The 27,427-nt window shown below is 42.2% G+C and overlaps 1 protein-coding gene across 3 annotated transcripts in view; it reads left to right on the top strand.

Moving 5' to 3' along the window:
• The first annotated feature begins 752 nt into the window (after window positions 1-752).
• atxn1a (ataxin 1a) overlaps window positions 753-27,427 on the top strand; it is an 84,284-nt gene continuing 57,609 nt past the window's right edge. For all 3 annotated transcript variants that reach the window (XM_035182989.2, XM_035182985.2, XM_035182984.2), the window contains exons 1-2: window positions 753-902; window positions 25,690-25,877. The gene's annotated coding sequence lies outside the window, so the exon portion shown is untranslated. The remainder of the gene's footprint in view (window positions 903-25,689; window positions 25,878-27,427) is intronic.

Here is a 27,427-nt window from a genome sequence, read left to right as displayed (position 1 = left end):
CTTTTGTGTGACAAAACAAATCGACCTATGAAATATGGTGAGAAATTAGCAGAAAATACAAATACTCAAGTAAAGTAAAAGTACTTCAAAGCTGCACTCGTGAGTCGTATTACTTGACCCAATGGTGCTGAGGTTTGCAGCTTTTAATGTTCATTATCAGTGGGTTTAGAAAACTATTGCATTCAACTTTTTAGAATTTAGAATAGACGTTTTTACTGCAGTCCAACATGAAACCATTATTTGAAACACACACACACTCCTGGTACTTGTACTGTATATATGTGAATTTATGCCGGTGGCTTCTACCACTGAACTTATCTTGTAATTCTGTGTGTGTTTGCTCAGAGTCTCACACACTTTTGCATGAGTAGCTTACAAACTGCTCCATTTCTGCTCCCTCTCTCGCTCTCTCTCTCTCTCTCTCTCTTCTCTGGTGTTTCTCTCTCTCTCTCTCTGTCTCTCTGTCTCTCTCTCTCTCTCTCTCTGTCTCTCTCTCTCTCTCATAGTGTCTCTCTCTCTCTGTCTCTCTTTCTCTCTCTCTCTCTCATAGTGTCTCTCTCTCTCTCTCTCTCTCTCTCTCTCTCTCTCTCTCTCTCTCTCTCTCTCTCTCTCTCTCTCTCTCTCTCTCTCTCTCATAGTGTATCTCTCTCTCTCTCATAGTGTATCTCTCTCTCTCTTCCTCTCTCACAGTGTCTCTCTACCTCTCTCTGCCTCTCTCTCTCTCTCCCTCTCTCAGCCTCTCTCTCTCTCTGGCGGTGGGGGCGGGCAGAGAGCTATTAGCTGCCCGCCGCAGACATCATTAGGCGGGGGAGACGCTTTCCACCTTCAGCGCCGGAGCAGAGCCGGGGAGCCCTGGCAACAAGCAGAGACACAAACTCCGCAGCAGCCCGTTACACCCAACAGTAAGTCCCAGTGAACTCCTTCCTCCGGCATGTCATTGCTTCTCCTCCGCCACTACTTGTTCTGCATTTGGGAGCTGGGTTAGAGAGAAAATGGCTGGAAGAACCGGGGCAGGGTGGCGCTCTGGTTCACTTCAAACCTTTGAAAAAATGTTTACTTCGCCTCCTGACCTCGTTTTTAAGTGACCGAGCGGTAGCGGGTCGCTCGGGGCTCCGGTTCGTGTCCCTGTCACGTCCGGCCGCGAACGCAAAGTAGTGTTTAAGCGCCGCGGAAGGCAGCGGGAGCTCCGGCCGGGCTGTGACCGAGCGAGGAGCGCGGTCCGCGGGGCGAGCCGGCGTCGGGCGGCCGCTGCGCTTCCCACTAACTGCGCCACTCGAGCTCGGCTCTTCTCACACTGTTCCTCGGCGGCAAAACAGCGACAAACACCGCTGAACACCACAAACCCGTAAACCGTGTTCTTTTAAAAACTCTTTTCGCACTTACAAGCACTGTCAAACACGGAGCGGCACATTTTTTTTGTATTCACGGTTCACCATCGCGGAAGTGTCGAGACGAGCAACTGCTCAGTCTGTCCGGTGCTGGAGAAACCGCTCCATCGCTTGTGCACGTTGTGACTCTCGGTTGTGTGTCCGTGTTTGTGTTACACGCTGCCCCTCGGTGTGTTTTCTTACATCGCCCCGCTGGTCGTAAAGGACATAGGGGTTGTGATTGCTGGACTGCCCGTGATGTCATTCATCCGAGCTTGGACCATTATATAACGGGACCGTAGGGAAAGCCTGTGATAGCGGACTATTTTTACTCTGTTTACACCTCAGAGTTGCACTCGGGGAAGGCGGCGAGTCCCCGGTGGAGGCTCACGTTGTGAATCTAACACGGCAAATCCAAAGGAGATAGATGGACACGTGTGAGCGGGAGAAGCTGCAGCTCTCACGAAAAAGCTGCAACCAGTTCTCCTTGCTCTTTGCGATGGGGTCTGTCTTTTGCACTTTGGACAGAAGCAGTGGTGCAGCTTCCATGTACTTGTTGATCGTGTGTATTCTCATGTTTTAAGCATGTCCTGGTGCTTGTTGACGTGTTTCCCCTCGGGCTATAGACTATACAAACATGTCATCACAGCCCTGAAGGCATCAGAATCAGGAATATAAATTATATATCTATATATATATATATATTGATATATGCATCTTTAACTTAATATTTGGGAACAAGAAACTGTTGCACATTTTTTTTAACCCCAATCTTTACTTATTATCTCGAACAAGGAGGTTTATGTTTTCACCCCCTGTCTGTTTGTTTGCAAGATTACACAAAAAACCACTGGAATTTTCCCAAAAGACACTTGGTGGAAAGATGTGAGTCAGAGAAGAGAAGACCCGTTCACCAGTGGATCCGGGGATTTTTGATCACTTTCTTTAATATTGCGAGATAAGACACTTTTCAACTTTTCCCACTAACATCTCAGGGAATAATTCATGGATCTTGATGAAAGAAATCAGGCATATTTTGAGGACTGATATCTATAAATGTCTGCAATTCAACGCAGATCCAAATAAAAATCTGGATCTAGTTAATTAAAATGTGGTTTGATAAGTGGGCTTTTGGGCCTTGGTGGAGGTATGCACTCCACTGAGGGCCTTTCTAGTTTGTTTGTTTGTCTGGTAGTTTGTAGAATTACACAGAAACGATTTGACATAAAACCACAAAACTTGCTGGGAAAAAATTCTGGTATATTTCAGGGTCTGATCTCTGTGAGCGTGTGCAAATTGATGCTGCTTGATTGCATTTAAGGGGATTGTTTGGCCTTGTGTACTCTACTGAGTGCTATTCTAGTTTTTTAAATAATTTAGTGTCTGGCAAGAAAATATTTATATGATGTATAGTAATTTACAGAAATATGGCTTCTCACATTGATTGTATATTCCAGTTTGAGTGTTTCATTCAAGCACTTCCATCATCCATTAAAACTTATTAATTGACGTTTTGGTCATTTCTTCTGCTGCCATCACATTGTGTCTTATCATTATTGCTTGAACAAAAATGGATGACTGCTTTTAGAAGCACTGTTCTCTGTGAAGGATGCAAGTACAAAATGTTAAGATTACAAGAGTGAATACTGATATATTTAATTTGTTTTTAATGCTGTAAACACAATTTTCTTCGATACTTAATTGGAAAGTTTACATGACTTTAACAAGGTAGAAATTTTTTCTAGTTTTCTGTGATCAGGCTCCAATTGCTATTTTCTTTACCATGAGAGGGAAAAGCTAATAGTTTACGACATGCAGGCTACACTGCAACGTCTGTGTAGCACAACTTCATCTGCACTGTGCTTATTATTAAACATTAGTAAAAGAGAAATGACACGTGATCGTATGTGGTGGTCATTAATCAGCTCTCCTGACATAGCTACTTCGTATGCCCTCAGCATATTGATATACCGCGGGGTATATTTTGTATGAGCTATGAGAACTGTCAATACATTTGTGAATAATTTAATTTAGACCGCAGCCATAAGGTGATTTTTCTCGATCAATGGTACGTTTGCCCTATACATTGACGGATGCAGCAACAGGAAAAAAAAAAAACATACTAATATCTGGCTATACCTGCTAGTGTTTGTAATATTATACACCGTGTGTCATCGGCGTGAATCAATAACAACAAGAAGGAGTGGGGCGAATCTGTGTTTTCCTTTTAAAAGTGAAGAAGAGATGGATGAATAAATATCCTCAGGTGTAAGTAATACCATAGAGAGGGAGGTTTGTTTCAGCCTTAGGACGATGGCTGATAACAAAACTGCAGGTGACAAAGAGGTCACTGATCTTGAGTGTTTTTCTGATAACCTGAGACAGGGAGCGGAACTATCAAAGTCAAAAGACAGACATAAAGATACAAAGACAGAAGTGGACATTTCTGGATGAATGGATTTGTGTGAGGCTCCAAGGAAAGAAATACACCCATAGCTTTTATCTTGTGCAGAGAAGGAACTCTGATCAATAAAGATATTAAGACCATGGTATTATATTTTGCAACCCATTATTAGATTTTCAGTTCCCTGTATTGCAGTGGTGGCAGGTTGGAGAAGGGAGAGACAAGTTGAAGAGGGACGTTTTTGGTGCTGTGACAGATATTGCCTTGCAGACGTGAGTTAAGCAGAGTGGAAACTGTACATTCCATTATTTTAAGAAGGAATTTCAGGGTTGAGGGTGAACAAAAGTTAAACTCAGCTGTTCGGGCAGCAGGTATTTCAGGATGAAGGCTGACAGCTAACGTCTGGCTGTCTTATGGGTGGTGAGTAAATGGCCAGAGGAGAGATGTTAATACAGAGGGTGGAGTGGGAAGATAGACAGGATTTTTACAAGGTGGCTAAACAGAGGGTCGAGGGAAAGTTTGACCATGTGAGGAGCTTTCAGACATGTCGAACTTCAACACAAAAAAATGACCATTAACTCCACCAAGGAGGTTATGTTTACACCCACAGTCAGCAGAATCACACAAAAACTACTTAACGTTAAACTTTGTGCAAGGATGGGACATGGGCTTAGGATAAACCCAATAAAAATTTGCACAGATCCGGGATTTATTTTTATCACTTTCTTTAAAACTGCAAGATAGGACATTTTCACAGATTTCCAAGGGAATAATTCATGGTTCTTGATGAAAAGAATCACACTATCTATGGGTGTGTGAAATTTTGTGCAGATCTAAATATTATTTCAATAGGGGACTATTGAGCCTTTTCCTTTCTTTGGGTTTGCCTAAAAGTGAAAGGGAAGTAAAGAAACTATAGGGAAAAGTACAGGGAGTAGCTTTTGTCAGGATCTGGCTGGAGTTCAAGAAGTTCCAGATTGGAGTGGCAAAGGTTCTGATTCAGTTTCTAAGAGAAGCAGATACAATACTTTTTATTTGATCAAAGTCAGGGCTTTGTGTTGGTTATTATGATGAACCTGAAGGCTTTGAGGCAGAGAAAGACGAAACTATAGTACTCTATTGTGCGGTCAGGCGTCTGAGAATCAGGTTTGCTCTTCCATCCACCCACCCACCACACACACACTCTCTCACACACACACACGCGCGAACATGCACTGCACTTGCACTGCGCTGCACTTTACCACTGCCACCGTAGCCTTTGATTTCAGCCGCCACTCACTTTCAAATGGTAATGAGAGGCAATTAGACGCCAATGTGTCCTAATCACAAGCCATTTAACTGAGCCTGGCTCATTTGTCAGAGCCATATGTGTGCGCCGACCCACACACTCAGACCCACATGAATACACACATCTGCGAGACCACGCCAGAGTGTTTTCTTTGTCTTTGGAATTCGCTGCCTACATAAGGGAAAATAGGGAAATCGTGTGTTAGCGAGTGTGTGTGTGTGTGTTTTTGTTGTGTGGTTAAGAGAGATAGAGAGATAGAGAGATTTCCAGGTAACTACTGGGTGGAGATTTCAGGGTTGAATGAACTCAAGAGACAGAAATGGCTTTATGCTTCAACCTGCAAATACTGGCAGCGGCAGAGTGAGTGATGGGTGGGAGGGGCGGACAGATCAAATCAATCACCTGAAAGAGATGGATGTGGGCTTCCGTGTATATTTATAGAGAAATTAGCTGGAACAGCAGAACTTACTCTTAACTTTTGCATAGAGAATAACTTTGACAGGTTACACGCTGCAGGCAGAGTTGTAGTGGAGTGCAAACTCATAGAAGCACCTTTTACCCATCTCTCGAAAAATCTGAAATTGCATTTACTCATACTCCCCTGAGATGTTTGGAGTCTGCATTGGTGAGTAACTGTTCGTGTACGCTTTTGCTCATGTTGTCCGCTGTCACATCTTGGTGTCTACTTCTGAGCACCAATGAAAACAACTCTGCACTGCACTTAAGTCTGCAAAGGCTTTTGGTGGTTCTGGGGCAGAAGAATATGACATTGGTTTCCTCTTTGTCCTCACAGGAGTATTTAAATCATGCTACATCAAATACTAATCTGTATAATATGACATCAGTATAGTAAGAAAGAAGACAGAATTTTACTTAGCTGTGACCACTTTGTCTTTGGAGATAATTGTACAAGGAAAAGAGACACGGCAAGGCACAAAAACAAATTGCACACAAACGATGTGTGTTTCAGAAAGACGCAGTGTTCAGCATATTGATTAGACACCCCGCTCCCTGGTCTCCTCCCTCCCTCCTCTCCTTCAGACATTGTTTCCATGTTTTCTGTTAATTTCCCACATAAACCTTACGTTTTATGTGGGATAATGAAAATTATGTCAACCCCTATTTTCTGCGATCGCACGCGACTGCTGTCACAAGTTAATCCTTCATCTTCTCCTTGACCACAAGACGCATGAGCTGCACAGGAGAAGAAGTAGTGTTGTAGGTAGTATAGGGGATCGAAGTGCGACAAAACAAAACGTGCGTGTGTGTGTGAGAAAAACGACTTTTTGAAAAGTAAAGCATGGGGGCAGATCAAGAGATTGAGCTGTCTCGTTGAGCCATGCAGTGCGCTCAGACCTTTTCAGCTTTTTCCTTTTCATCCTGCTCTATTCATGAGGGCACAAAGTACACACGCATGCACACAAGAGAGAGGACACGCACTCACACACACAGAGCTCTGTTTTTAAAGGGGATCAATGAAAGTTGTTTTGTATTTTGTGTTATCATTGGGTGTTTCGGAAGCTACTTTTAGACATTCTCTGAAGTCTGAAAATTTTCTGGAAATTTTCTGGAAAGTCAGTTGCTCTGGACATCTACCGGAACTTTTCTGGCCTGGCCACTAGTAAAATATCTGGAAAGCGTCATAGGGTGCCCATGTTGGAAGACAACAGGAAAATGTCCAGAAATATCACAGCAAGCTAGGGGGCGTGTTGCTGATATTTATAACGCGTAACAGATTTGAAAATGGAAAAGTTTGGAAAGACGGAGAGATTCAAGAGCTTTTGGTATTAAAAGCCGACCAGAATTTCTCAAATAAGTTGCAGGGACGGTGAGAGACTTGTTCGGTTTTCAGCAGCAGAATTTTTTTCGTCATGTTCTCCTTTGTGCATGATCTACCCAGACACCACCTCTCGCCTGGATGTTCCAGAAAAATTTGACATGGACAATCTCCTGCTGCATCCTTCATATGTGAAAGGTAAACTCCAGATAATGCCTGCACCCAATTTTCCCAACATTTTCCAGAGTCATTTCAGAGAACAAAAGCATTAGTCTGCTGTCAGCACAGAGATTCCATTGTAGCTACTGGAATCTGTTTTTCATCTATTATGCTAATGTACCTGAAGTGTCATTAGTTGTTTTTAAAGTGTAATTCACTTAAAGCACTCGTCATAATATACTCGTCCTTGGGGATTTCTGCCTTGTGCGTGTGAGAACATTACACTGTATTCACAAATGTGAAGCCCTGTTGATCCTATTTCCGTGCTGTCTCTATTTTGAAGTGGCAACGTAATCATACTTGTCCCAATGTGTGAATGACAGAGACAAAGGGAGGGGGATAGGGAACTGAAGCCATCCTACAAACTTGTGGCGGCTCATCGATCATGAGCCGCTTCATGGTTTAGTAACCATGTGAAAAAGGGAAGCTGGTGATGGTGTGTTTGTGTTGCCTCTATAATGGTCTTCAGTGTAGCTGACAAGATATACAGTTGTCTATATGTCAAGCAGGCGGCCTTAAAAGGCTAAATTGGATTGAAGAGTGCATAGTGTCCAAATGATGACCGAGTGCTTACGCGGGCAAACAAACAAGCGTGTCAGGCTGCAGATTCAAGTTTTCCGCATCAGTTTCAATCTGAGCAACTCATCAAGTCAGTTAAGATCCTCAGAGCCGCTTTAATAAACTCTCCCTAGAAAGATTTTTGTGTCTGAGCTCTACATCAAATGTGATACTCCATGTAGATCATCATGCAATAGTTAATGCAGCATGCTCGTCCTGTGATCTCGCTGCCTTGATTCATATTTCATCGTATTCCATGTAAAGCCTGGCTGAGAAAGAAGGGTTTTTTTTAAGCATAGGCCAAGTTAAATGAGGGAGAAACTGTTAACTGCTCGCTCTTTATATGGCATTCAGATGTGGTTTGAGTTATTTTCTCTATGCTTATTGTTATTATATAGTGCATGATAGATCAGTGGCTCTTAGCTCTTTCATGAAAAAGCCACTGCACTTTTCGGGAATTGGAATCTGGTTTTGTAGCTGAAATTGTTACCCTCCCCTCTTTCGTCTAAATGATATTTCTACTCATCTCACCACTTCAAAACACATTTTATTGTGTCATGTTCTTTTCTGCCTCTGTTGCTCCTTTCGATCTGCCAAGTCTACATAGCTGGATCCTTCTCTCCTCTCCTCTCCTCTCCTCTCCTAGCCCAGTCGTCTCTGCCTTATCCTTATCAGAGGCAGTAGAGGATTACAGTGGGAAGTTGACAAAGACTGGCAGTCAGACAGCTACTACAGGCTCTTCTCTTCCCCGCAGAGCTCCCGGCCTGGGACGGGGATAAGCTGACAACCTGGGACACAGTCAGATAGATTGTGATGAGAAGGAGAGATGAAAGAAGAATGCTAGGAGCTGGGGTCATACGTACTGTATAGATTAGAGCGCAAACATTAGCATATATCCGTGGGATTATGATCAAAGTTTATGGGACAGTGACAGCGGAGGACAGGAAATTTCCGTGACCGCTCTCTTCCTCGCTTTCCCCAACAAAAGTTCTCTTTTGGTTTGCAAAGCCCCCTGGACCCTGAGCTGTAAAGTGGGTGTGTGTGACAATTACTTAAGTTGAAGCCAGGAGGATATGCATTGAGAGAGAGGAATTCAATAACAGGAAAATGGCCAGTGATAGAAACAATCCCTGGAATACCAAAACCCACCCTTCATCAGTGTTGTTCTTGGCACAAACCTTCTTTCCATTACTACTGTTTACTCCTTCGGATGCTGATTTCAAGTCTCAGCATGTGGCTGTGTGGGCGGCGTCCACACAGCCACATGCAAAATATCTGATTTCATTAATGGTTCGCGATGTGGCCTAAACTCTATCGATGTCAATCTGACAATACATCAGTGAATGAAAACAAACCGGCCTGGGTCATCCGCACTGAATGAGAGGGTGAGATAGCATCGTGCAAATCAGACCACATGCACTATTTTACAAAAGTGTGTATACAAGGCTGAAAGTATTCCCTGTCTTACATTAGCTGCAGTGTGGTTTGAATAGAGCAAGTGTCTGGATCGCTGGATCCGTCTGTCTGTCCATCTGGCAGACTGGTTGCTAGCCGTGGCTCGGCCAATTCATCCTTTTCACTGGATGACTGAGTGGCTGCCTGGCCTTGGATCAGCTTCATCTTGCTGGACATTAGGCTTGATGCTTGGCTGCAGTCTCGCTATAGCTGACAAGCTTTCACTGACTCGCTGGCTGCCTGACTGACACGCTGGCTGCCTGGCTGGCTGACTGACTTACTGGCTATTATTTCTATCCCTCCCTTTAGCTATGTAGTAAGCTCATGACATTGGAACAGGGACTGGCCATGATTGTCAGGGAGGTGTGCTAAAACACTGCAGCAGAGATAAGAGCCACTGAGCCGGGATGTTCCCTGCCTCACGAGTCCATCACCAATTACAGTATCAGAACCTCTGTGTAGAGCGTCTCTTTCTCTATTTGTCATCCACCCTCTGAGACTGTAATCTTTGATAACAGATTATATTCTCACACATTTCTCCAGTGGCCTGCTACTATTGCTTGACAAGCACAGAACCATCCCTTCAAAGCAACTGGATTTTATACATTGTTGGCCGAGGAGGGGCCATGGAATTGGAGTGATAAATTACACAGACATGTTGTTGGACAGTCGTATCACTTGCAGTGCGTTGAGAGTAGAGACAAAAGCTCAGTGACATACTGCACCTACATGGAATTTATTTCTGTCTATGTTTGCCTGGTACAATGCTCCACCATTCCTTTAGAATGATCTACCCACGTCGACAAAGATAATGCTTTATCATTCAATTTATGGGCTGCATAACATAGCCATTTTAAATATTCATGACTGTATGTGTCTTTGTGTTTTTGTGTCTTTAATATGTCTGGTGCCCGCTCTTTACTGTTTGGAATGTGCTGTTCGCTGGTTTTGAGGCCTGTGGTGATGCTGGTTGCAGCTTTCTTTCTGAAACTGTTAAAATGACCTGCAGTAATTGAGCTGTGGCAAGTAAAGACCGGGTCCTGGACTCAGTCTGCAGAGTCCTGTAGCTGTGCCACGGCCACTGCTCAAAGAGCTGTACACCTGTTTGACTCAGTACGCAAATCGACAAACTGGAAAATCAGTTGTCATGATCTCCGTCACCTATGTTTATGAGTCCCAGCTGCCGCTGCTACAGGGCACTGGTCACCTGTTTATTCCAGGCTTATTAATAATTAAAGTATCACATATCCAAATCGCACCATATTTGACACTGCACTTCTTTGGGCCCTTAACAATACACGTGGCAAGTGTGAGATATGTGTTCCACAGACAAACAGGGAGATTTGGAATTATATTATAGATGCTGCTGTGCATAATTGTCTCTTCTGCACATCAAGCCCTGGTTTTTGCCAGTGTGTTCATCAGAGAGTGAGTGTGTGTAGCAGGGTCAGGTGAAGAGCTACGACTCAGATAAATGAGGTTAATGTGAGGTTGCACCGTGGCCCGGATAGTCCTGCTTCTTTGACACTGTCATCTACCATCAGCTGCCACAGTAGGGAAGGAAATTTGGCTGCAAAATGGCTTAGAGCCACACCTGCCCTGGATGTGCACATTGTTTAGAGTAATGCATACTGTAAGGTAGCACTGTTTGTACAACCACAGACAGACAAACTCATGTGCCGTCTGACAGCTCACATCAATCTCAATGACTGCCTCATACATGACTTTCATTATACACACAAAGTCACAGCAGATGTGTATATGGGCATACAACACACACACAAACTATTGGTTCAGCTGTGCTTATGCATGTGTGCACACCCATTGCAGGGGCTTGCCCAGGGAAAATACCTGTGGTAGGAGAAGAAAGTTGACCTAATGGGAAATTACTAGGCATCATCATCAGACCAAAATAACTTTTTTTCTACATTCCATAACCATAATGGCTCTTACGGGAACGTTTCAACTTCCCACGTGTCAGATTTCTGTAAGCCATGGTTAACGTATCAAGTGCTTTGAAAATCCTCATCAAAGCAAGTAAACAGATATTTTACCTCAGGAGAAAATATGTGTCCATATTGTGTATTTATTGACTCTGTGTATTACCGTGTTGCAGTATGTCTGTTGTGTTGATCTGGATCTGGATGATTCATTCAGTTGTCGTGTAGTAGACCCTTGTGAAAGTTTGTAAAGGTGTCAGTGCAAATGTTAATTTGTTCTCAGATGAAGGTCTAAGATTTCAGATGTGGCCACTTTAATAGTAAAGTGCTCTAATACCATGATATCTATTAAGGACCCTCCTAATAAAGAAGCTGGATCCAACTTTTTTTGTCATTTGTGTATGCAGCTTCTATACACCACTATTTTCCTCTGATAACATGCCCCATAAATGTCACTGCAGTACAACTCACATAAAAATTACCAGTGTCCATGCCGCATTTACTCCAATGTGTGATCGGTAATGCATTCTGAAATTGTTATTACAATATTACCCACACCACTTGAAGACATCCTGCATCAAGACAGATTCTGAATGGTTTCTTACTATGCCTGCCTGTCAGATGTGCGGCGTTAACCGCTAACCTAAAAACACACGTAACTTCTCTCGTCCTATCAATCCTCTCACCGCCAATCAGCCTCAGAACCCAACAACAGAAAATCTTTCTGAGTAAAAAGATGCTTTTCTCCCCCCTTTCCTCTGCCTCTCTCAGCCCTGTGCTTTGGGTTTTTGAGGAGAGCGCACAGTCATCTTGGTTTAATGCTACATGACGTGCCATTAGCTCTGCTAGCGATGTGCCCCCATACTACCTCTAGCGCAGCTGCCTGAGATGGATAGCTGAGTGCATTTGCAACCTGACAGGACACGCTACCTAACTGTAGACTACGGGGGGTGGGGGGTGGAAGTACAGGGGTAGTGTAATGCTTTAAGAGGAACTTCATGGATACCATTTACACAAAAGCTAGGGGACTGGTGTTTTAAAAGTGTCTGTGTGTGTTAGGGGTGGGGTGGCGTTAGTTGGGGGGTGGTCCGAGCATGTGGGTCCCAGGTGCAGTCATTGTAAGTAAGAGCCTGCAAAATTAATGTAGTTGCAGAGTGTCAAACAAAATACGTCCTTCAAAGCCACCATCTTTAATGTAGCACACATTTATTATATATTAATTTACCTTTATCAACATGGTGCAATATTTCCATATATTGATAGTGTAGGAACAACATATGTCTGGTACTGAAGAAAAAGGTGTGTGTGTGTGTGTGTGTGTGTGCGTGTGCGTGTGCGTGTGCCGGTGTATGTTTCACTTCCTATCTATCTGCTGACCTGCAAGAAATCTTGCCTTTATCAACATGACCTGTAGGCTATCTGCATTTCACAAACGCTTCTCCTGGAACTGATCATTTGTGGTGTCAAACTATTTTCTGTTTGTCTTTTAGAGATGTTGAAACCCGGTGATCAATTACAAAAAAATGGACACATCCACAAGTTCAAAGATTCACATTGAATAAGCATCCTTTCAATCCCAAAACCACAACATGGTTTCCTCTCTCCCACAAACACCCTCTCATGTAATTCTCGGAAAACCTTGCACAAGGCTGCTGAGAAGTTGCTGGATTTGCAGGTTTCTGTTTGAACTTTTTGCAAAGGTTTTCCTCCGTCCTAGGTGTGTTTGCCAAGCGCAACACATGATTGGAGGCCACCAATGGTAATACAGCTGAGTTCCAGCTTTGGAGGAGAGATTTGTAGGGTTTTATATTGTTGTTGTTTTCTTCTAATCTTTTAAAACGGAGGCACAGTTTCGTAATGCCTCGTAAAAAGTAGTAAGCTTGTGTCCTGTACTCACTTATACGATTTTCTGTTTGTAAGCCCTGCGAGATGTAAAAAAAAGGGTTTGACCGGATGTGGCTCAGGTCAGGCTGTCTGGTTTTCTTTGAGAATTACCTTTTGGCTGTGATTTGTACCTTCCACCAGTAAAACATTTTCATCTGCACTACCAAGGACTACTTGTGTCAGTGGCTTTAAACTGGAGAGCTGATGTTTAAGACAGTTGTGACCCAGTTTTTTTGAGTGAAAAAAACTAAAATAAACAAACACTAGTGGTTTCCCCCTAATTTCTGATGTATCTGAGATATACTCAGAGTTTGGGAAAATCCTGCTCATGCCCATTTTAGGTCAGTGTTAGTAGTACAACGGTTCATCTCAGGCTAATTTTCTTGTAAATCCACATAACTGAACATAACAGAAGTTTGTCTCTCCCAGAACAAGGAGCCGTGAGTCATGACAGATTTCCAGCCTGATTCTCAACATTAGGGTATGACTGTAGCTGGATTTGGCCGAAATCTGTCTGTGTCTGATCAGCTCAGGAGATATCTGAGGTTTAATCAGCGGTTGTTTAGTTTTGTTTTTGGGCACAGAACAGAGAAAAGTGCTTGGTTCCAAACTGTATAGGTCCATGTTTTGGAAAATGATTGATACTTGAAACTGTGGTTCAAAACAACAAAATGTTCTATTCTAAAAAGGTGAGTAGCATAACATCAGGCAACTCCTCCTACTTTATTTCAGAAATCACAATATACAGAATCCCATGTGTTATCTGAGGACTGTTGCCTCATTTCTGTTAGATATCTAAATAAAGCGATTTGTTTTCCTTCACCAGATAAGAGTCGACCAGTCTGCTGTTCAGAGTACAGCAAAAGCAACGTGACATTTGACTTCTACGAGAGCTATTTTTGGTGCTCACAAAGTTTGCAGATGTTTTCCGTGAAAAGTTCAGAGGTGACAAACAAAATGCACCCATGATACCTTCACAGTGGAGATAAAGTTTGAACACAAAATGCAGTGACGCAACTGCTGCTGCTTGGCTTTCAAACTAATGTCTGACAGTTCTATTACCCAACAACGTCTTAGTAACCAGCATTTTGCAAAAGCAAGACAAGCTTCACGGCCACTGAATTTGACTTTAATGGGGCCTTTCAATTCCCCAGGATATTTTTTAATCCTTTAAATTGATTATTTCATTTCTCAGCTAAAATGCTTTGTGTAAGCTATTCTTAAAAGGCACAATGATATTCAGTGAGACCATATTCTATTCACAGACAACCACTTGGAATTAAAAGCTGATTTATTATAAGAAATCCACAAAAGATTGCCAGATCTTATTCACATATTTTGTGCAACATGGAGGTTTCTTTGAACAGTTTGTGGACCCCTACAGAGCCCTTGGTGGGGGGGCCTAATGTCTATTTGAGGTATTGAGAATGCTGTTATAAAAGAATTATGTCCACAATCCTGTCAAGTGCAAAGCAGCAGGAAAACATTTTTTCTTGGGGGGATGATTAGAAGGGAGGGGCTGAGGTTTTAACAAAAGGCTTCTCTCTTGTCTGTCCAGCTCCAATAAGTTGTTGGCTCTTGTGCTCTCCGCTCCCTCGCTGCTTCATCAGGGGAATCACTCAGTTATTGAACCAGTGCTATGTGTTTTGGACATGGAGCTTCTTGTGTGTGTGTGTGTGTGTGTGTGTGTGTGTGTGTGTGTGTGTGTGTGTGTGTGTGTGTGTGTGTGTGTGTGTGTGTGTGTGTGTGTGTGTGTGTGTGTGTGTGTGTGTGTGTGTGTGTGTGTGTGTGTGTGTGTGTGTGTGTGTGTTTGAGGTGAGCTGAAAGAAACTGCAGTAATTTTTACAGAGCTAGAACTGTGCGCCTGCCCCACTTTCAGTCTTTTAATCATGTATAGACACTTGGGGCACTCCTGTGAGTGAGTGTGTGTCTGTGTGTGAGTGTGTGTACACATGTATGTGTACTGTAGCTGTGTTAAGTGGAGTACGAGAGAGGGTTTTGGTACAGTATGTATCAGACGAGATTGCACTTAGAACTCCCTGACCTGGGACTACCCTCTGTCTTTCTTTCTCTCTCTCTCTCTCTCTGTGTGTGTGTGTGTGTGTGTGTGTGTGTGTGTGTGTGTGTGTGTGTGTGTGTGTGTGTGTGTGTGTGTGTGTGTGTGTGTGTGTGTGTGTGTGTGTGTGTGTGTGTGTGTGTGTGTGTGTGTGTGTGTGTGTGTGTGTGTGTGTGTGTGTGTGGATATGAGACTTTCTAATAAATATGTATTTCCTTCTACAGAGAAAATGGAATTAGTATAAATATGTTAAATGCTACTGTTTTGCTACTACTTTACACACCTATATCTAGTATTGTGTGTGTGTTTGTGCACAAAAGGACTCGACAACACATGGACAGTTTTCCCCAAACTCGGTGGTAATAAAACCTGGGATGGTATCTCCAGATGATTAACTTTTGGAGCTGATCAGTCGAGAAGGGCAGCGAACGTTGACACTTGCACATAGTACCCTCTCATAGAGTGGGGCCGGTATTAATCGACGGTCTGCCTGCTGAGAACTGGTATGCTTATCATGCGAACGTGCACAGCGAAAGCGAAATCTGCTGAGTTTACGCAGAATTTTTATTGCCTGCAGCGGGCGGTAAAACTTTATGGTTGTTTCAAAGTGCCACTGATGCAGGCACGATTTCTCCCAGTGCTTCTTCTGATTTTGACAGATAGGTCTATGTGATTGTCTGAGACAGCGAGAGCGACAGTGACTGTGGGGTCTCAGATCTTTTGTTTGAAAAAAAGTTCAACATTATGAAACTGTGGCAGGACACATAGTACATACACCACTTGCACAGTAAATTCATTCTTCTCAATCTGGATATTTATAGCTCATTCTTTGTTTATCTGTAACAAGTGGTAACACCTATCCACAGCTTACGAAATTCTCCATGTGACACAGTATGTGTGTGTTTGTGTGAGCACACATTTGATTTAATTGGTTCGCCTCCACAACAATGAAATCTCAGGATGACCTTGTAGCAGTTTGTAGCCCCATGGTGCCCATCCCTGTGACTAACACCCAGTCTAACAAGCTGCCACAAGCAACTGCACTATTGTACTTGACAAGAACACAGTATAATATATAGTAGGGCAGCGAGCTCCCACAAGCCTCCCCTGTGTGTGAGGTACAGTACGTTGTATCTTTTTTTATATATCTGTGAGGGTATAACGTAATACCATGGCTCAATGATTACAATTGTGACATCATCTTTTAAAATAGAGCAGTATTAAATCCTAACACTGTGGAAGTATTAAAGCCAAAACAGTGAGCTCACTGAAAGAGACAAAATGCTCATAGATTATATGTGACTCTCACACTACTTCGTCTTTCCCCCTTCCTTGACTTACCTGTACAAACCAAACATTGGTCTATTTGCTTAGAGACACTAGTCATGGGAATACAATTTGCAGCAAGACTTTCCAGAATTTTTGGAGGATTTAACCAATGAGTTATGTATTTTTAAATACTTTTACTTTTCTTTTGGCTGAAGGAAAAGAAGTCAAACTAAGCACTAGATGTGCCTGGGCCCTGGAGACAGGCGAGCCGTGCTGTACATCTCCCGCTTGACAAATATTGACAGTGTAGCTCACGATGGAATGCCAACAGCCAGGCAGGGTGTGGCTACGCTATGTTAGCTGCTCTGACCCTGTGACCTTGGTTATATAACCGATTGTCAGTGCTTTGTCGGAGTATGATGTGTCATGCGGCTGATATGACAAGACCGTGACGTAACCTAAAGTCGCAAGAGCCAACAACACTGACCTGAAACCCCTGAAAAGTTATGATTTCTGAGGAGGCTTTGTTTTCTTTCCTGATGATTTTGCAGATTTAAATGAGCACCTATGTTGCTCTCGTACTTTGTCAGTGGTCATAACGGTCATGGTGTACAAAGACACACAAACGCATATGCACATAAATATACACCCATGGCACACAGCAGCCAAGGTTAAACAAAGATAACTGGACTTCATTTGGGTTAAGGGCAGTGCAGCACGCTGGAAGTGAGCCATGACCTGACACACACACACACACACACACACACACACACACACACACACACGCACTGTGCTGTCAGTGTTGGTCTCTGCTCAGTCCTCTGTCTTGTAGTTCCTCTTTTTCCTTCGTCCTCTCTGTCTTGTTCATCAGACCTTGGAGCCAAATCTCGAGGGACAGCTGGCGGTGCAGTGTGAGCACCTGCATGTTGTGTGTGTGTGTGTGTGTGTGTGTGTGTGTGTGTGTGTGTGTGTGTGTGTGTGTGTGTGTGTGTGTGTGTGTGTGTGTGTGTGTGTGTGTGTGTGTGTGTGTGTGTGTGTGTGTGTGTGTGTGTGTGTGTGTGTGTGTGTGTGTGTGTGTGTGTGTGTGTGTTTGTGTGCATCTTTATGATTGCGGCTATGTACATCGGTGGGTCTGGGAGGGGGTACCTGCAGTGATCTTGCCAAAAGTCTGTGTGTCCGTGTGTGTGCATTCAGTGTGTGCATGTGAGCACCTGTGCTGCCAGCAGGAACCTGCCACATTTGCGATGCTTTGTGACGTATGCTGGTGACTTCCTAAGGTCGTGCTGTGAACCCTATAATAACTATTATCTTCCTGCGGTCCACTCACCTTGGTGTCCAGAGAAGGGTATTAAAGTATTTGGTGCATTACAGATACATGATCGAATATGTGCAGAAAAGTGTGATTCTTTTTAACTCGTTTGAATTATTTTGCCTCTGACATTGTCAAATAGGCTTTCATACAGTGAAAACAAATGAAATGTTGTTCATCCAGCCATAAAGAGCCTTCCGACACTAGTTCAGTGTTACTGTGTGTAAGTGTCAGCACAGTGTCAGCACAGCCCTCAGGGTCGGCCATGTACACACTCCACTGTCGAGTGCCTCAGTTCGCATGAACAATTTAAGCACAATTAGGGAATGATTTTTTTTTTGTAATATTTAACCTAAGAGGAATTAGGTTAATTATTTTTTCTATCATTCAAAAACCTTGTTGGCTCACAAAGTAATTGTGAGGCTGGAGTCAGCAACTGTAAATCAAGAGGATTTGTGTTAGGGCTAGACGGATATATCAGTTAGTCAATTGATTTCTATAGGCAGCAGCGTGTATGTTAAACGATATGCTTCCATATGAAAACTTTTTTTTGAATACAATGCAGAAAAAAGACGCATGGCCTAGAAGTGGTGTCATCATTGTTTGTTTAGCAAGGACCATAAACTACTCCTATATATTTATACTGCATAGTATTTGTCGTCTCTGGGCAGTTGAAAAGAGGCAATAAAACACAAAGCAGGACCTGTCATCTCCACTACTAATGGACCGACAACCTCTTACAACCTACTTGAGTAAGAATAATGATCGATATGTCTATCAGAATTCTTTACTCCCTGAAAGTGTCTTCAGCATTGTCCCTTAAAATCCAGTATCGATCAGGTTCTAATTCTGCCTGTGGGTCTCCACTATCAAATATTTGCTCTTCTTAGTTAAATCTTTTAGCCCTTACCTTTTGTATTTGACCCACTTTCTTTCTATCAAGCACTATGGTTCTCGACATGTGCTTCTGTTATGAGTGGTTGAGTCTGATACATTGGCAACCTTAAAAATAGCTCAATCTGATCCTTCTTGTAACTCTCCATTGTGTGCTGTCCTATCAATTAGATTTGCCTTCAAACATAGAACAATTTCTTTCTTTTACTTTTTAATTTGGGTTTAACTTTTCGCCGATGCAGACAACTTTGAGATATGACGAGGACTTTCTGATCCAAAATTATATTTAAGCGAGTTCACCTTGATGTTTTCTTTTTTTTACTCTGGTCCCCTTTTTTGGAAAGTGCCACTTCAAAGTTATTTTCAGTCTTAACCATTTATCTTGTGGCTTGTTCAAACAACGGACCCATTAAAATGAAACGCATGACATACAGTATAATAAAAAAGATTACAGGTCAATTCAGCACACTCTGACAGTGAGTGGAATTGTGGGGGGTACTGCGACTAAAGGTTTGTGTGAAGGAGTTGAACGAGATCTCATGAAAGCTGCTCTTTCAACAACAGCTTGTATCTCCTTGCTGTAATTCTGTGGTAGAACATCTCTAATCCAGCCATTATACCTGCCGTCTGCCTCGTTGTCAGATTACTGCGGCAGAGGAGTCCCGTTGCATTAAGACTGTTTGCCGCTCTTTTCCACATCATTTATTTCAGTATTTGATCAATTTGAATGCCTGTTTTTAATTATATTCATTATTTAACTAAATGAATTGCACATTATGTAATATGCTTCCATTTTTTCTCTTCTCTCTGTGGGGAGTTTGGTGCACTTGATGTTTATGTTGTGCTCTGAAGTATTTGTGTGTTATGCAGGGTACTGAGATGATTTACTCTTTGTGTAGATGACATTAAGAGCTTTCCATATTTATGTTTTACAGATTATATGTGCGTTTGTGTGTGTGTAGTGTAATGTACAGTCTGCATGCGAGACAGGGAGAGAAAGACTTGGAGAAGGATCAAAAGCGGCAGAGAATTACTATGCATGCGTGGGCAGGATATGTCTTTTGAATGTTTGGAAACGTGTACGTGGACGAACGTGGTGTATGTGCGCATGTGTACATCTTTGAAGATGTGACTCCGTGTTTTCCCCGCAGGCCCCCTCGGAGCATATTCCCCTTATCCCAGTGTTGGGATCTTTAGTGGACCGATCAAAGCCAGGCTCCCTGCGACTTCCCTCTGCGCTGTAACGCGGCTCAACTGAGGAATGCTGCGTAATTCCCTTAGGTGGCAGCTTGTGCTCTGATGTTCGGCGTTGGCGCACTCTGTCAGTCTCACATTATACCTCCCAACACACATGTACAGTACGTTCACATGGGTAAATGCTGTACATCCAGCACATGTAAACACACGGAAGAAGGCATTTCCTTCTCAGTTGCTCAGTAGCTTTCTCTCTCGATACTTACAGCTTTTTCTTTTAATGCTTGAATGTAATAAAAAAGGCCAAACACAACCTTGACCTAGTAGTTTCTACTCATCATCGCATTTACCAGCTGTTATTATTAATTCACAAAATGTACAATCACATCAGGAGACGGTCAATTAACGTTGTGAAGACCTGACACAGAGGAGTTGGAGATTGATTAGTTTCTTTTAAGCTAAACGTCTGTAGTGTTTTTCCTAGAGAGCAGGTTCCAGATGATGTCTCAATACGGTGTGCGTGCTAAGCGGTATATGTGCTGGTGTATGTTGTTTTATCTTGATTTTATCTTGATTTATCGCCGTACACCAGGCTACCTTATCTAAGTTGTGTACAGAGTGTTGTCTATCTTAGCTGCAACGCTATCTACTCTATCGTGGTTGCTAGGCATTGTGTATGCATGCAGACTGTATGAATGGTAGTGGGGACGTGTCTTGTATTTATCAGCAGGGAAAAAACAGCATGATCATCAGGTACACAGAAGCACATTTGGGCAGCTTTTAAAAGCGCTGAACTTTGACCTGTACTGATTGTGCTGAGTGTTAGCGAGTGAGTTGCATAACCAGGAGGCAGTTCATGTTTCTCTGTGAGTCTCATTGTATATGCAGGTCCCCTGTCTCCCGTATGCTTTTCAGTTTAACCATACCAGCATAATAGTTCAAAAACAGTATTGCCAAAGAAAATAGTTGTGATTAAAGTAGAGAATCATTTGACTTGTTGTTTGAACTTGTGTCTGCAACTGAACCGATGAAACAGATACAATATTTAAAACAGTAAAAAAATATTCTGACATTTTTCATATGGGTTCAGTATTTAGTTCTTAATATATAGTATTAAGGTAAGTAAGTGGAGTAGGTGTTTGCCTAATGATATACAGATAGTTGCCCCTTTTATTCCACACCTTTAAGCTTGATGTAGTATTTACAGACAGTAATTATTAATCCTGACTTTACAGTCATAAATGGGTTCTTACTATAATCAAATTTTATAATATTAATATAATGGTGCGTTCACTTGGTGCTTTACAAGTTGAAACATTAATGTTGTAAGTCCCCGATCATTTGGGTCATAGTTATACCTCTTGCATATATTGCAGACACGTTGTCGGGCTCAACACACCCTTTATTGGCCACTTAAGGATCATGCTGTTTTAAATACGATGTAACCATCACTATACTTCCATGTGTCATACATCAACTAGAGGGCAGCGCAGACAACAACAAACATGGCAACGGTGGAGGAGGTTGTGGGTAAGGTCAAATCATATAGACGCCTGTAGTTTCTTACCGACTCTTACATATCTGTCCTCAAATAGTTCTGCCATCGTTCAAAGTTCTTCCTTGTGTCCTGTGATTGTCTTGCTTGACCTATTGGCTACACTGCCCCCCACAGTATTTTCGATGGTACTGCTCTGTTTAATCAGTTTCGTCTGGAAGCTTTTAGAAGCTCTGCACAATTACAGACAAAATTAACTCAGAGTACAGGCTGACGGCTTCGTTCATTTTCGTACACTTATCTAGCGTTGGTTATAAATGAGCCTTAAAGTTTTGCTGCAGTGATATGCAGCCAGTGCATCCAGAGCCTTCAATGCAATCCAAAAACCTTTTTCATGTAATTTCCTTCACGTTTGTAAAAGAACATTTATTTTAAACATATTTGTTTTTTTAGCAGTGCATCTTTTGCAGAATGGCCAAGTAAAAGTCAGTTTCAGTGGAATTCCCTCCTGAGGCCAATTGCCTTGGTGCATTTGGTCCAATCCTTTTATTATAGGCTTCATTAATTTTTTGTTTTCATCCACATGCAAAGATACAAATAGAGAACAAAGGCAGCATAAGGAAGGACATGCTTACTGAGCCAAACAAGCACTCAAGGGAGCATGGAGTGCCCTTCTATAACCTCCTGAGCAAGACTTTAATGACTTTAATTATGCACACAGAAGAAGCTAATGTGACTTGAAATGTGACATTGATGGATAGGTACAACTTTCACATAAAAGACAGCGATGGAAAAAATACTGTAGCGTGCTGTAAATACCAAGAGAGTTGAGTGTTGTGTGTCTGTCTGTGTAGTAACAGTGTGGATGTCGGTGGTAACAGAAGCATTAGCAAAACAAGCTAGGTCAGCATGTTATCGCACAACCGATACTGCTCTGTTCCTCATTACACACACTCACATGCACACTCACATGTGCACGCCCCACCTTTGGCTCTGTGTTCTATGTTGACAGCTGTGCCTGCTGAGTCTCTTGAGTGTGCTGTGCATGTGGGTGGGGACACGACTGTCCAACCCTGTGTGTGACTGAGGGACAGCAGGCAGGGGACCAATAGAAAAGCAGAGTGAAAGGGGTAGGCCACCGTCCCATAGGTGGATATGGACACACACACTCAAACACAAAAGAAAGTGTGTGTATGTGTACAACTTTCACAAACAAGGTGAATCCAGGTGAAAGCTCTGTCCCTATATCGATTTCAACCATGAAATCGACCAGAGGTAGATATTGAATTGAATAGAATTGAATTTAAGACAGGTGTTTTTTATACTTTATGTTCTGCTTGTATTTCCATGCTGATTTTTCTTGCATTATCATAATTAATATCTTGTCTACCTTTGTGCGTAATTTCCTCATTAGATTTTTGGCACACAGGTTGCATTTTCACAATCTTTATTTTCATGATCCCTGTTGCAGTTACAGTATAGGAAAATCTTTCATTTGGTGCAGGTTGTTCAGGTTCAGGTATGTTTACTATGATTATTAAGCTGTTAATCCTGGCTTTTAGCACAGGCAGCCACTACAGTAAATGGTTTCTAAGCTGTAGTGTAAATAGAATAATAATTCTTGGTACCTGCGAAGCACTGAGTATCAAAAAATGTTAAGTATAGAGAGGTGATATTGATTATCTGTTACAATTTGTAAATATTTTTACTTAAATATCCATATATTCTTGATTACAATTAAAAAATATATATATATATATATGTGTGTGTATATTTATATATACCGTATCTATGCAATATTTTTGAAATACTCACAGAAACAAAACACATGACTGTCACAAGTTAGGAGGGCTGAAGCAGATGCTAAGTTGATCTTGTGTCCATCAACCAGCCTGTGACAGACAGACAGCATCACATTCTCTAAAGACTAAAACAATTAGTTTGCCATCCTTGCTTAAAACATTTTTTTTATCAGTGTTTTCATCTTGTATGTGTGTTGTGTCTTGTGGAAATGTTTCTGTTTTGGGTTTGTGAGTGTGTACGTGACTGTAAATACAGTGTGTACGTGTGGTGTTCTACAGGTTTCATGTGCCTGCATGCTTGTCAGTCCCTCAGTATGTGTGTGTGTGTTTGTACACTTGTTGCGTTTGTGTCAACTTAGTAAAAACAAGAACAGGCAGTGTGCTTTAGTGGCAGTTTCTGTCCCCAGGGCCTGGTTGTCACATGATCAACTGACCTGATTTTGTGTTTCCAAGGAGATGCCTTGTTTCAGGGTTCAACTTAATGCTCAGCTCTGTCCCGTGACCTTGGGACATGTCTTTTTGTTGCTGTAGTAATAGCCTCCAGGGTTACTGTAAACGAGACGATTGCACTGGGTTGGTGCACTAAGTATGAATCCCTCTGCCTCAGTTTACGCACTGACACATTTATTTATCAGGGAAAATGTACATTCTGATTTTCAGGGACACACCTGGATGACATATGATACATTAGTCTTCCTGGGTTTTCATTATTATATTCCCCATTTAATGCAAAACCTAAACCAGGTAAGACAAAAGGTCAAGAGTTTGATACCACTGTAGAGAGAGAAAGTATTAGCTTTAAAACAAGACACTGTCTTATGTTTCAGTCTAGACAGTGTTCATCCATTACAACTATAGACTTTATATAAAGATGGATTACACAACAGATGCTTGCATTCGTATCATTGAAGCCTTATTGTGTTACTAAGAGTAGTGTGTGTTCTATAGTCTTTAAGAGGTGATCGGCCTGTGTTTCCTTTGTCCAGTTTAACTCACAGGAGTTTCTGAACGCTGGTGTAACATGTTCTGCTGCCACAGGGAAATGATTTCACGCCGAGTGAACACGACTTTTTGGCTTCTCCCCCAACGTCTTTTACTTTGCAGAATTCAAACAGGGTGAAAATCTGTCAAACAGGCAATAATTACATATGTAACATATGACCTCAAAGAGACTTTTAAATATGTCAACTGTCAGAGAACATATTTAGTCAGTCAACTGACTTGTGGAAAATGGGCCGTCTACAGACATGCAAACTAAGACAAAGTTTGGTAAGCAGCAGAACGCTGATACATGTCTGATGACTTTGAGAGGAGAAGAAAATTGCAGATCAAATCCACTCTATAATTATTTTATTACCAGTGGTAATTTGTTTGGTGCGCAGTGCAATCAGTCACAGAAATGTTGAGGATTACTTCAGAATATAACGATCACTTCATCAGCGAGTATTTTTCACTTTTCTTCTTGCTTATGTCTTTAAACAACAGTGTTTTTTAAAATTCTGTAATTATAATGGTCCAACATGAGATGAAAATGCATATTTTCACATTGCACAAATGCCTCGATCAAACACAGTCCTCATCCACTCTTCCCCTTGACCCCACCAAACATATTTGTGACTGTTAATCATCGCTTTAGAAGAAAAACCACTTACTATTTGTTGTAACTACTCCGTCAGGCTAATAACCAAACAACAACAAAATCAACACATTTTCTTAACTCAGAAATATTAGTTTTGTCACCAGCTCTTCATTTCATCACAACAGCTCTCAGCTTACCGGAGGCATTTGGTTTGAAACGCCGTCCTCGCCAGAGAGCGAGCCAGGCTCATCAGAGAGACCTAAATGCCTCCAAATAACTGTTTTTGTTTGGAGAAAAAAAAGGAGGACACACGCCTCAAACCAGTGTCTCTTGCGGGTAAACAAAGTGTGGTTGCCATGCCGATGGGGCGTCAGTGTATAAATAGCATGGGTGTTTGTTCTGAATACTCCTAAGAGAGAGCGACACGAAGAGGGAATCGCAGGGGGACAGTGATAGTCACTGCACGAAATCACAAGCACAGTCTGAAATGAGAATCTTATGAAGGAACAACCAATGCGGACATAGACATGTGTGTGTGTGTGTGTGTGTGTTTGGAAAAATGGACTCTGCTCACATTGTAGATACAGGAGCAAATACTATGGAGTCAAAGTTAACAGGTTGCCTCTGTGAATTGGGAGACCATTATCCCCATTGGTTTTATCGTTATGTTTCTCACCAAAGTCTCTGGTGAAAGATTAGTTAAGCATTCTTAGTTTTAAAGAAGACAGTTGAAGATCTGAATACAAGAGATTAAAGGAGACATATTCTGCTCATATTCAGGTTCATAATTAAAATTTTGTGTAACAACTTGAATAGGTTTACAGACTCCAATGTTCAGAAATCGCATCACTTTCCTCATATTGTGAAGATACACAAAACACCCATATAACCCACAAGAGGAATGTTGAACTGAAAAAGCATCATATGTCTCCTTTAAACTAAGGTTTTAGTAAAATCAAAGTGTTCTGCACAACTGCCATTAAAACTGAAAGCAAATCCTTTTGTGAAAAACAACACTTGTCTGAAGGTTAAGCTGAAGATTGTGATTGCAAAGTGTGGATTCTGGTTATTATGCAGTGATAATTGAGGTAGAACAAGCAATAGCTGTGACCTCAATACATTCTACAAAGTTTTTTTTAGAATATAGACTAACACATGGATTTGAGTTAATGTTTCCTCCCTCTCTGTTTTTCCTGTAGGGAATGGTGACAGCACCTGCAGACAAATAGACGTGGACAGACAACGCAGGCATCTGGGACGCTTCCCTCCCACTGGTGGAGAGATCCAGAATTAACACCAGGAACTGCGGCTTCAGTCGGGTGACAGCTCTCAACTGAGCAGCAGGCTCCACCTACTCCGCCCAAGTGGCTCTGCCTCCTCTGCTCAGGTAGGATGGAACTTCTGTTTGTAGCGTGAAAGTAAAACTCATCAACCAAGAGGTCAAATGGATGGTGAGAGATTAGTGATGACAACTGGCATCTTAAATTTTTAATCTACCACCACTCATTGACAGCAATGTGAGTTAACACTCTACTGTATGATTCTGTCTGTTGTAAATTATCTTGTGTCAGGTCACACTTATTGTTGGAACCCTTGGGGCCTAAGTCCCCAGTCAGGAACCCTTTAGTCATTGAGCATTTAATACAGTTGTTATGTGGAATAGTCACAAGAGCAGATATACACAGTTCTTTTTTTTTGGTTTATGTGTATGTGGCCCAGAGGATATTCTTCTCCGGGCCTTTCTGCTCGTATCCTTCTTCGTCCGTCTTTCTTCTCCCTTCATGTGATTTGACTTTTCATTGCATTCTTTAGTGTCTCATTCTTCGATTTGACCCTCCCACTGTGATGTCTCGCAACTCAGTTTTTGCCGATTTATCTTGTGCCAACCTCCCTCCCTTTCAGTCTTTCGCCCTTCTCCTCTCTCAGTGTCTCGACCCCATTCTCTAACTGAGCTGGATCCCCCCCCTCCTCCTCTTTTCCTCAGTTTTGTATCCTCACCCTCCACTGTATCTATTGAAGCCCCTCCGTCAGTCCTTTATCTCCGTCTCACCAGCTGTGTGTTGAGGCTCCATTCTGTCCTACGAGGGAGAGGAGAGTGAATAGAGGGACTTACTGAGGACAGTGAGGAAGCCAGTCTTCCTCTCCTCTCCTCTCTGTTTACAGTTTAATCTGTTTTTAAAAAGTTACAAAACCCAAAGTATCTTCAGAGTCTCATCCCTGCTTACCTGCTTTTTGCTAAACAGGTTTTTGCATATTACCCTTCAGCATTATTATACAGTTGCACTTGACTCACCAGCAGCATCATTAGATTTTTCTGTGTGTACTTCAGTGTGCTCTGGGACTTGCCTCATAACTATACAAATATGTTTTGAAGTACAGCCTAATTAGTTTATTAAATTAACTAATTCAAGGAGGGGGATAAAACAAGGAGCGCATCAGAGAGAAAGTATGAAGCAAAGGTAAGATAGATGTAGATGCAACAAATGCAAGACAAGTATATAATTACATCAGAATGCTGCTACATAGGAGCCTCATTTGATGAATTTAATTCCATCTCTTGGCTCTATTTTCCCTCCCTAGTCTCCTCCTTCCTTCACACATCAGTCTTGGGCTGGATAGAAGTTAAACATTTCACCCTTGCCATCAATCTGTTTCCTCTCTCTCTCTCTCTCTCTCTCTCTCTCTCTCTCTCTCTCTCTCTCTCTCTCTTTTTGTAAATCCGCCGTTGACAGTCGGCTTTCTCTGAGCAGAAAGCCTCAGAAATGAGCAGATGGAGGGCTGACAGTCTCGAGGCTCAAACAATGATGCCGGGCGGCACTTCGTGGTGATCAACACATGTCAGAAAATGGCTGTTAATGGGAGCACTATATAGAGACTGTCAGTCAGCTATACGTGGGCTGGATCCATTTTTGTCTCTTCGCCTGTTAGCGATGTAGA

The sequence above is a fragment of the Hippoglossus stenolepis genome, chromosome 17, assembly GCF_022539355.2.
Source record: "Hippoglossus stenolepis isolate QCI-W04-F060 chromosome 17, HSTE1.2, whole genome shotgun sequence".
Lineage (NCBI taxonomy): Eukaryota > Metazoa > Chordata > Actinopteri > Pleuronectiformes > Pleuronectidae > Hippoglossus > Hippoglossus stenolepis.
This window is presented reverse-complemented; position numbering and strand designations above follow the sequence as displayed.